This window comes from Pinus tabuliformis, chromosome 1_1 (genome assembly GCF_031772625.1).
Source record: "Pinus tabuliformis cultivar Carrire ecotype Pingquan chromosome 1_1, CPIR1, whole genome shotgun sequence".
Classification (NCBI taxonomy): Eukaryota; Viridiplantae; Streptophyta; class Pinopsida; order Pinales; family Pinaceae; genus Pinus; species Pinus tabuliformis.
Genome location: NC_142297.1, coordinates 523,288,564 through 523,301,250, shown reverse-complemented (window position 1 = coordinate 523,301,250; position 12,687 = coordinate 523,288,564).

Genomic DNA, 12,687 nt, shown 5'->3' with positions numbered 1-12,687 from the left:
CTAGTGATCATGCACACTTAAACCAAACTATCAATAACTTATTTGATACCAATTGATCCCAGATCTAATCTTTTATTGAAATTTGATTTATTATCTTTTAAAAATTGTTAATACATGACTTTTTAAAACACCATTTAAATTGATTTAAAACTTGAAATTGAGAATAAGAACTTGAAAATGGAAATTCCAGCAATTCAGAGAATATAGTAGCAAACACATTAACATGATGACACCAAAAGTTTGATAATGGAGTTCGGTTATCTTCAAGCCTACCTCTACAAGCCTTGGCATTCACTGGGAAGGCCTTTAAATTAAATATTCAAAACCATAAATACATAAAAGAAAATTTCTTCAGATACAACCCTGAACAATCCTATTGCAATTTTCTCTATCTCGAGAACACGTAGCAACTCTCAATTATGAAAAAGGCTTCCTGTACTTCCTAAAAGGTGCTTTCAAAGTTTCAAGTTGCGATGTCTATACCTACACAAGTACCTCTCTACTACATAATATTTCACTTATTCTCCCTTTGGGACATTGGTAAAATTTTATAACAAAATGTGAGAAGTCGAGGGGTCAAATCCCGACCTCCCCGCCTTGGTGGCTACATTGCATAATAATAAAAATTGGTTTTTATGTGATATGGTTTATCACCATATCCAAATTCCACTCCGAAAACTTATTTCTCCATAACTAGATTAAATCAATAAACCTTATCTCTCCATCCACCGACATAACTATGAAGCCCACCCTAATTATTCCATATCCCATGGCATATATTCGAATGCCATATTTTAATATATCACCCACTCTATGAAATTCAAATGTCGTTGGTTGTTTGGGTGCTTCATTGGCAGAGCGATGATGAATAGATAACTATGGAGGAGGTTTGTGGAGCTCGTCAGATACGGTGGAGCTACCAACCATGGTGAACTCTACCATATTGTTTTTTTAAACATTACATCATATCACAATAAATAAATGTGGAAAAAATATAATAACAAGAACCATATGCCAGATTTGTCGCCAAGAGGTCACGGGATCGAATCCTATCTAGTCCATCCAACCCCTTAACAAACTTTTGACTAATCTAATGAGGCCACATGTCGCCCTCTAATAGGGCCATGTGTCACCTTGGGATTGGTCCTAATGCACCCTACCGTAGCCTGCCATTTGTCAATACAACATTGGTCCATATGCGCCAATCATAATCTGCCACTTGTCACCTTCTCATGATGCCACATGGTGGTCAAACCTTGACCTTTGACTTCCTGTTGATTGTTGACTTTAAGTTTTTGGAGTTTTCCCTGAAAACTTTGACTTTGAATAAATTCTTCATAGAAATTTAGTTTGTGTCAATTGAAGTTGCTTTGGAATTATTTTTCCAAGTTCTACGCAATGGCACTACTTTTCTCAAATCCAATGACTTTGAATTTTTGGCTTTTTTTGGATCTTGATCATCCATTGATCAATTTCAGATCGTATGTTTTAAAACAAGATTTGAGTAAGGAAATAAATCTCTATTAAACTCTCAAATGCATTTTTTAAACACAAATTGTCATTAATTTGTTTTTAATAAATTCATGAAAGAGAAACTCATTAAGAAAGAAAACACTTATGCTTGACAAATTCATGACAATATCTTAATGCCTTTTGTCAAGATATTACTTTTATCTTGTTTGAGTTGTTTCTATTTGACACTTTTTTTTGCAATGCTTTGTTTTCTTACTTTGTTTTACATTTCTCTTTTATCCTACTTTCAGATCTTGTTGGCCAGATAAATCGTTCTTGTGGGCAAGACCGATCTCCCTAGTATCTATGGATATCTAGCGACAAGAAAACCAAACAAATTCTATCTTTCTCTATATATTGCGATTTATAAATAAAGGCCAGTAGATGTTTTAGACCCTACCTCAAGTCCAAAGCTAGTTTGTGGAAGCCATGCTCCGTTCGTCCCAATGAGCTCCCTTTTAAAGAACCTACAAACACAAATAGGCACACATCAAATAACACCTACATAGCCAATATAACAAACCATATTTATCATGATGATCAAGGAATTCATGAAATAAACCATAGAAGACAATTTATTCAGAAAAATGAATCTGATTGTATTAACTTTAATCAGAGAAGAACTTCACAACCTTGGTGCCTTGATGTTGTACAAGCTCCTCCCAGGGTCCAGCAAGAATCTCCTCTACTTTGACAAGTTTCACTCTCTTCCCAAAGAAGCCAAAAGGTATGTAATCTCTCCTCTCAAGCTCAATTAGGAAGTCTAAATTCCAACAACATTTACCCTCAAAAATATTCAGCTTTCAACCTCCCTAGCAACCAGCCCAATGCCTCATTTTATAGTGCAAAGGAATGAAGTTACCAGGTCCACCTTCAAAGGGATAGAGTCCGCCTTCAAAGGGATAGAGTATGCCTTCAAAGGGATAAGCTCCTCTCATCAAGGGGCTAGATCCTTTAGTTATGGGATGCATGAACCACCTAGAAGCGAACTTGCCACGTCAAGATTCCTTCTAGAAGCATCTAGAATTAATCCAAAGTGAGTTTTTAATAATAAACTTGCGCCTTTTTTACTTTTATAGGGGTCTGCACCCTTTTCCTTAGAGACAGAGTGGGCAGGTCCGCAGGGGACGTGACCAAGGGGTGCGGGACCATAGGTAATGCTAAGAGAAAGTGTGGAACCAGAGTTTTAGAGATTTTCAAGGACTTTCTCTCATTTTTAAGGATTTGACATGAAGAGCTGAGGTTTAAGACTTGCATAGGAGGACAATATGAGTGGTGATAGACTCACACTAATTACAGAAAGTCATGGTGACAATATTTTTGTAACAGATTGCCCCCTAAAGTGCGAAGTCTGTAATAGATAGTATTTGTAATCTAAGAAGAGTGAAGTACTTTATCATTTCGAGGATCATCTTGTGGAGAGCCTGGTTGGAACCTGTAAAAACATTCAATACAAAATATATATATGAGATCATATCATCACTGAGGTAGACATTCCCATACTCAAAACAAAATTGACTAGAAAACTAACTAAACTGCTCTGATATAGGAATGATCTTGTAATACATCACAAGTATAGGCACATGTAGACATAGTATGGACGTATCCATCTGTTTATGAATAGTCCACTGTATAATGAATAACAAAATTCCTTGCAACCTGGATGGTGGAAACTAGATCCAGGGTCTTGATTTCTACTTCCCGAAATAGTACGATTCTATCCATGTGAATGAATGTGTCGAAGTCAAACATGGTAGAAACCACTTGATTACTAGTCAATGATATAAATTGTTAACAAGTGTGAGAGAAAACACCAGTAATGTCAATGTCTCTCAAAGTACTCAGTACAATCCATGAAATGTGAATAGATGAGTTGATGTCGAACACATCATAGAACCCTTTGATCGAAGGTCGATGATGCAACCTATCGTTGAAGGCGAGAAACCTTCCATTGAAGCATGAAAATTCCAAGGTACTGACGATTTCTAGATCATCTTTCTAGATAATGAGTTGAAGTCGATAGAAAGCCATCCATCGTAGGCAAGCCCACAACACGAAATCATAGATCAAGTTTGAAGAAATATAGTTGCAAGGAATGACTCAGGGATGGTCAAGATGGATGACAGATATTTTGCTGATGAATGGTTTATTTGCACTGACCTCTTGAACACATAACGACACTGCAGATGGTTTGGTGACAATTGACCCAAAGCTAATACCCAGAAACTGGTTGAAGACTTTCAATATGGTTTGATTAACTGTTAGGAAAAGCATTCCCAACCCAGGTGAATAAAAAGTGTCATGTTCAAGAGTGGTTAAACATTTTTCTGAGACAAAAAGTATAACAAACAGGCTCATTTTTCTCTCTTTTCCCCCACCATTTCTGGCAAGTACCTCTTTATTTTTGACAAGCTTGAGGAGGATAACATTTGCTTGATTATAAGCTCATCCTTTGGATGAGTCCAACTTAGTTTAAATTCGAACCCTAAGAAGGAGTGGTCTGTTCCTCTTTGTAATTGAACAGGTCCTTTATTGTTAACTTTTAACGAGTCCAGTATAGGAGAAACTCGCCGTTTTTCAATTTTAGGGAGTTGGAAGAAAAACTTAAGAAAACTCCATGGTTGTCATTTTTCGTAAATTTGTGTCTTCCAAGCCTGAAAAAGTATAAAATAATACTTGAGAGAACCGCTTTACCATTAATATCAAGGAGTACTTCTCATAATTAGTGTCTCTGATTCGAAAAAGTAAAAAAGCGACGAAAGACACGTTGTTTTATAAACAATATTGAATTTGAAACGACAAAAATCCAGCAATATTTTCATGTTTATGCGGTCAGAAAAGAGTTGTAAGTGGACCGTCCTTTTAATTCCATTTTAATGAGCTTAAAAAGAAAAACTCGGCAATCCTTTCATATTTTAGGAGTCAGAAAAGAGCTTAAAGATGACTCTAAATGTTTTTTGTTGAAAATGATCAATTTTGCCTGAAAGATCCAGTATTCTGTACAAAAACTCAAACATTACTCATACTTGTTTAAAATAAATAAAAATGCATCAAAAAGTTACCTTTTTAAAGTGAAAAATAAACAAATTAAAAATTCATTTATTCAAAAATGCTTATAAAAAGGGCTTTTGTAAATTCATTTTTACGGTTTGACTTTAGAGTGAGAAAAGAGAGCTTTTGGGTAAAACAATTCCCGTGAAGATTGCGGAAAATCCATCTGTTGGAATCGAAAACCATCACCTCTAGGTAATCCACATCACTTTACTCTTGCATTTCAACCATTTGAATTTTTTTTTTAGGTTTTTATTTTGATTTTTAAGAAGAGTTTTTGTTTAAAAATCCGCTCGCGGGGGTCCGCAAGCGTAGCATGCGAAAACTACGGACCCCGACTTTTTCGCACATAGGAAAAAGCCAGGGGTCCGCACCCGCTATTTAGGCAGAGTCCGGACCTGCGCACTGTCTCTAACTAGAGAGTGCAGTCCCCATGGCATAGGTTTTATTATTCCAAATTCTTCAATTTTCGCCCAAAAACTTTGATTTAAGATGTACCAATCCGCCTTTTCTTTTAATGTAGGATATATACCATGCTCAATTGGTGGGAACGGGAGCACGAAGATGTGTACCTCACTGAAATTAATCATCAACCTTCGTTAGATGCATTGAAGGCATGTGGTCTATTTAAATTCTGGGCCATACCTAGCATGAGGGCCCAGGTGAACTTTTTGCAGTGGCTGGTGGACATATGGAATATACAGGACCAATCTTTCATTATTGGTGGCCACCTGCTCGAAATGGAGCCAGAGGACATTTAATTTTTGACTAGTTTTCCCAAGAGAGGTGAACAATTGACTCTATTCGGGACTAGGCTAGGTGGCCAGTCTGTCGATAGTCTCCAGCTAGAGTTTTGTAACGACCAAACCAAGGACAAAGGGATTGATATCAAGACCATCTCCCGTCCTGAACTCAAAGTGATTACATTTACTATCACCAGACTTTGCGGAAGTGCAGCACTGCATATGGCCTCCAGATCCCAAATGCGGATGGCAATGGACTGCTTTCGAGGCACTATCTTCAACTGGTGCGAAGCTGTGTTTGCTAATGTAAAAGGCCAACTGACTAGAGCAAAGAACGGACAACTGAAAAACTTTGGATATGGTTTCTTAGTTGTGAGGTTTGGTCTAGAGAGGGTCCCAATGTTGGTCTCACAACATCTTTCCATTGAAGCTGGACTTCCCCGAGAGCCCAAGCTGATGCATTGGGTTGCAGTTATGGCCCGTCATCTTGAGGAGGGTTGAGAGGTTGTTCGATTTCCTCCTGAGTATTTTCATTGGTTAGAGAACCAAGTTTTTTCTATTCAGGATTTTCCTTATGCTGGGATGGATTATCATGGTGACCCAGACATGGCTCTTCCACTAGGAGAGCAATGGGATGACTCAGGTAAAATCATTTTCAACATTTTATAATTTATTTATTTTTGTTTTTTAAATCATCTCAAAACTGATAGTAAAAAGTTTCAAATGCGGATGTAGGTCCACGGCAACCTATGAGAGGAAACAGCCAGCTACAGCAGCACTGGCCCCACAGGATGAATCTACAGAGACCCTGGCCGAATTGGAAAACCATCTAGAGCGTTTGACAGTATACATTCCAGAGACAAGCATAGATGACATTCCTCTTAGGCTACAACGCTATGTGATTGGGGTCCCAGGACCTTTCAGGAGGTTCCTTTGTAGGGTGGCCTGTACAGTGGTTTCTTATTGTGATCATCACCAGTGATAGGATGATCACCTTTTGTAGACTCATATGACATTTTTTCTTTTTATACTATCATTTTTGTCGATCATAAGGTGTTTTGCAACCTATGATCGAAGACGATGTATATTTGACACACTTCTATGCTATGTTATATCACTATTACTGGCTATCTTGTAAAACATGTTATGAAATGTTTTTAACTTTACTGTTTGATTATTTCAAATGTCTACTTAACATTCGAAAAGCAATTGCATCTGCTAATGTATTTAAATATCTCAGAATATGCTGATATTCAATATAGTCAAATTCATGTTCTAAGAGATGAACTCTTAAAAATAATCTTAATAACATTGGATTTCTAATGGAATAAACTCTATTAAGCTGCAATACAACGAGTTCAGAATCTAACCTCACAATCAAACTCTGAATCCCAAATGAGATGGATTTAGATAATAACTCAATCACTACAGTATACTCTGCAATGTTGTTCATTGTTTGACTGAGGCTTACCCCATGCATAGATACCAACTCATCAGAGGGTGAATAAATGACCCAAGTTGTGGAAGAAATCTTCCATGTATTACGAAAAGCACCATCAGCGAAACCAATGTATGTTTGAAGAGACGTCGACATCTGCAATATCAAGAGTAAAATCAAGATAAGCAAGAATAATGACAAAAACAATCTCTAAACTAAGCACACTCTTCTAATCTAAAACACACTAGCTAGAAAGAAAATTAACCTAACTAAAATCTCCACACCCAGATTTAAGCATAATATCTCTTCAGCTAAAGACCATTTTTGGGTTTATCTAAAGAGACACCGTCAAAATATACCAATTCATAGGCCCCTTTTTCCAACTTTCGCTTAACAATATAAGGACTATGCCACATAGGTATGAATTTACCAGCGCCTAGCTTATCGTTTTCTTGATCGTATAGTAAGACTATGTCACCTTCCGAAAAATTACGAGGTGTAACATTTCGATCATACTGAGCTTTAATACATTTGGCATGAGTTTCGATTGCTAGTGCAGCATCACGTCGATTCTCATCTAACTGAGCCAAGTACAACAAACGTTTCTCATCTTCGGAAGTGGTTGGGAGTAACTCTATGGCTATTTGCAAAGACGGGATTTGGCATTCAATGGGTAACACAGCTTCCAAACCTTAAACTAGTTGGAAAGGAGTGAAACCGGTTGATGTTTTTACTAAGGTTCGATACGCCCAAAGCACTGAAAATAACATGTTATGCCAATTTGACCTATGAATGCCAATGACTCGTCGGATCATGATGACTAGAACTTTGTTGATGGCTTCAACTAGACCATTAGCCTGTGGGTAATATGGAGTAGAAGTATCGTGACGCAGACCAAGCTGATCTATTAGTTCAATCATCATAATGTTTCAAAAATGATGCCCATGATCAGTGATAATCGCTTGTGGAACATTGAACCTAGCAATTATATGATTGAAAATAAAAATCGCAGTAGTTTTGCCATATGCTGAAATTGTAATCATCGCCTTGGCCCACTTGGTAAAATAATCGCCGAGTGAGGGTTACATGTAATAAAATCGATACCCAATTTCACAAAAGGACCGACGGTAATTATAGGGTGGAGAGGAGCAGGTGCAGCACGCATCTTTTGATAAAAAATTTGGCAGTTGTGGCATTTTCAGACCGCGTCAATGCAATCGTTAAACAAAGACGGCCATAAATAGCTAGCGTGCAATATCTTTTGGACTGTGGCATACGCAGACATATGATCGCCACACACTCTAGAGTGGAAGTCATTTAGAACCCTTTCAGCTTCCTCATGAGTTAAAAAATGTCAGAAAATAGAGTCCACCCCACGATGATAAAGTGTATCTCCAATAATTTTGTATTGTTGGAATTGAAAACATACTTTCCGATGCTGAGATCTTGAAATTTCAGGTCGAAAGGATTGGGTTTGGAGATAAACTATGATATATCCATACTATGGATCAAGAGTGTTGATAAGGAACAAGGATTCGTCCGCAATGGGCTCTTCTGCCATAGTTTCAATATCAGCACGTGGCAAGTCACACATAAACTCCACAAAAACTAAAGATTTCTTTGACTTAGATTTTTCAAACTCCAAGTCAAATTCTTGCAGGATAAAAATCCATTTGGAATACTTGCCCCCTAGCAATTGTTTGGTCAAAATATAGATCATACGGTTACATTCAGAAATTACAGTAGTTTTGCATAGTAAAATGTAATGATGAAATTGTTGGATAGCTTGAACAGCTGCCAAGGCCAATTTCTCCACATGTGAATATTTTAGCTCAGTCGGATTCAATGTTCGACTAAGGTAATAAATCACATGTTCACTACTGAATTCATCTTCCTGAACTAATACCATCCCGATGGTGGAATGGGAGGCGGAGAGATACAAGAGGTAATCCTGGTTGTAGTTGGGAGGATGCAATAACGGTGCATGGGTCAACGAGTTTTTAAGTGCATCAAAATATTTGTCAGCTATCTCATCCTAAAAGAATGAAGTATTTTGTTTCAACAACCTGGTAAAACCCTTAGTTATCTCGGCGTAGTTAGGAATGAATCGACGTAATTTTTTTTCTTTTCCTTGCAAACTTTGTAGTTAGCAAAGAGTCGAAGGAGGAGGTAATTTGACAATAGCTTCAACCTTCGAGGGATCGTCACGAATGCCGGCTTTCGAAACAACAAATCCCAGTAAACAACCCGTTTCTATATAGAAAACACATTTGTGTGGATTCAACCTAATTCAATAATGCCTACATCTCATAAAGATTGCTTGTAAATGAATGAGATGATCGACTCTACATAATGAATGAGCAGGTAAATCATCGAGATAGGTTTACACAATGTGCTTGATGTCATGAAACGCATAAGACATAGCTCTTTGAAAAGTTGCTCTGGCGTTCTTCAGTCCAAAAGGTAATTTGCAGTAAGAAAATGTCCCCCATAGACAAATGAAAGCCGTTTTTGGTTGATCAACAGGTAGAATGTTGATTTGGTTGTAACCGGAAAAACCATCCATAAAGGAAAATATTTCACTACCGGCACAATCATCAATGATTTGATCTATATAGGGGTTGGGTAATTGTCTTCTGGACATGCTCGATTAATATCCCTATAATCGATACATATTCTTATTGTTCCTTGCTTTTTGTTAACATGAACAATATTCGATAACTAATCCATTAAAGGAATTGGATAAATGAAACTTGCTTTAAGTAATTTTTCAACTTCTGCTTTAATTGCAACAACTTTTCGTGGATGAATCTGACGCAAACGTTGCTGGACGGGTTTAGCATCCGGGTAAGTTTTGATTTCATGAACAATAATTGCTGGGTCAATTCCTAGCATTTCTTCATATTACCAGGCAAACACGTCGCAGAATTCATGAAATAGGGCCTTATAAGTTTGAAATTCATTTTCTGTACAGGAGGCACCTATATGAATGTTTTCAACAATTCCAGGTTTATCTGAAATGTCAATAGGAACAGTTCGAGAAATATTTCCCAAATTTAACTCAAAATCAGGATTTTGCAATGGATTCTGTGGTTCCTTGACATAATCACTCGTAAAAATATATGAAAAATCATTTTCAAAATGATCAATCTCAAGTAAAAATGAAGATCTATGATGAAGATCCTCGCATGGTAAATCATCAACAGACAAAATTTCTCGAATCTGCTCATCAATATGAACAAGTTCGGAAAAAATGTTATGTGTATTACGACAAGTTGAATCTCAGTTTGAGGTTGAAAGTGATTCTTCATGGACCACATTCATTAGGTCAATTTCAGTTGAAGAAGGGTCAGAAAACGACTTTACGACCTAATACGCAATTTCATAGGGACTCAAAGGCATAGCATCACCAAATGAATCCATCTCAGATTTGGAAGGTATGATCCAAGGATCATCATAAACAATAATGTCTGATGAAATCATATGAATGGTTGCAGTAGAAGGAAATACCTTAGGAGGAGGAAAGGAAAAAGTTCCTAGTAAACCAGATAGTAAATTAGAATCTTTAACTAGTCCTACTCCAACATCCTTGTAAGGGATAGGTGTTTTTCTGACATGTTGGATACTCTCAGAAGAGGCCGGGTCAGATGAAAAGTAAGTTAGCTAGTCTATAGTTATGATCTTTCCATTATGAGGAAAATTTATAACCCGAAAGACTGATGAAATAACAGCAGTCATAGCGTAAGACCAACTACGACCTAAGAGAAGGTTGTAATCTAGAGGGGCATCAACCACTTCCACATCTAGATTAACAGTTTTGCCTTCAACCCCTATAGGTAAATCCTGTAGAATGCCAAAAGGATGGAACCCACGGCCATCAAAAGACTTAAGAATCGTTGGGGATTGATTAAGTGTAGGAGAACCAAGTGATCTCCAACACTAGATCGACATAATACATGTTGAAGCTCCCTCATCAATCACAATCCTATTACAAGGTCTGTTTTTTACTAACACTTGAATCTAGAAAGCCATTTGATGAGATAAACGAGGTGTACTATTTTATAAATCGAAGATTATAAGGTTTGAGGCCTGAATATCAACATCTCGTATAGCCGACAATAGCAATTTACGTTGTGCTGGGCATGATTGCAGCACCTCCAAAGCCGACATTGCTAAAGGTGAAATAGCTAAATCTTCAATAATGTTATAGTTCTGATTAGCTCTCACATATGGATTGAAAGCTGACTTTCGAAGTATACCCTTAGCGGGCAGCTTGATTACTAAGTCTGGGTTAGGTTTCTCAATTTGTAGTGGATCGGAAACAGGAGTTGAAGTCGATGGGTTCGAATTAGAAGATTTTGCTTCCTTACCACCAATAGGACTTTTACTTCAATAATCTTGCGATCGTGCCACAATCCTAACATGGGACATCATCATTATGGGTTCTTCTGAGGCATTTGAGGAAAAACCTATCATCTTACTATCTTGACTAGGAAATGGATCCTTCAAGACAATAGGCGTTTGAGAACTTTTGACAATTTTCGCAACCTCAACACGATGAGGGCAGTCTCTTGTAAAATTCTCTTCATCACAAATGAGACAAGGATAACGAGGTTTACGTTTCTCATCAGTAGATTCCATTTTATCTGGTTTCTCTTTCGAATTTTTATCTGATTTATTTTTCTTCTTCCCTTTCTTCTTACTGCTGGATTTCGATTTGGCTGTAGATGATTCTACGACATGAATATCGGCAGAAATTTTAGCGGAAAAATATCCTATCGGGGAATCTGGTAAAGTTATAATAGGAGAAGAATTCTTGGAAGATTTCTTCTTACCTTTGGTGTTAACTAAACCAATCATACCGTCAGCCGCATGAGACCCTGAAGGAGCTGCAGTTATTTGATTTTGTTCAGGAAGGTCAGGGATTTTCTTGTAAAGTATTCGACTGCGTATAAACAAGGTCAAGGTACTGATCTTTAGCAATTACTTGCTCTTGAGTAATGACTCCTGCCTTAGCTATATCCTCAGTGATTTTAGGTAATAATGATTTAACAAACCATTCTGCTAAGATTTGATCCGGAATAAAAACTTTCACTAAACGACGTCGATGTCTCCATTCATGAATGTGATATGAAATATAAGTGGATGTTGACTATTTTAATGAATTTAATAATTCTATGCCATTGTCATATCTGACAAGCAACTGAAAATGACTTAAAAACGAAGTAGCTAACTGACTAAAGTTATAAAAAGTGGCTCGCGGTAACTCAATGTACCACTTGGCCGCAAGACCAATCAGAGTGCATTGAAAAAGACATAAATGAATTGAATCATCTGAAATGGAGTTAGATGCACACCAGAGGTGATAAGTCATCACATGATTTGACGGATCCTCTCCTGATTTACCTTCAAAATTTGGGATATCACTGGGCAACTTATTCGGCATTGGCGGCCAAAACAGAAGATAATTAATCAGATCATTCGTAAGGTGCGACAAATTAGGCGAGTCCAAAGTTGCAATGAATGGTAACTAACAATTAGGGTCTCAAAAACCCTGAGTCATAAGACCAAGCCCAGGAGGAGGATATCTAGGATAACTTGGAATTGGAATTGCATTTGGGATATTATATCCTCCTAGAAAACCAGGATTAACCAGACTGTACTGGGGTTGTTGAGGTTGCTGATAAATATATCTAGGGTACGGTTGATACTGATAGACTGGGTTCTACATAGCAAGACCGAATTGGTACTGTCCCTAGTATGGTTGATAAGTAAATTGAGGTTGACTTGTGACAACCGTACTTGGACCGGGTTGTCCTACAAGCATCTGAACCGAAGTTTGAATTGTGGGTCCAGACTGGGGTAAAGATGCTTGAGGAGTTGTGTTATAGAAATTTTTGTGCCTTACAGCATGAAGCATGAAATGTCCATAATCTAAGGGAT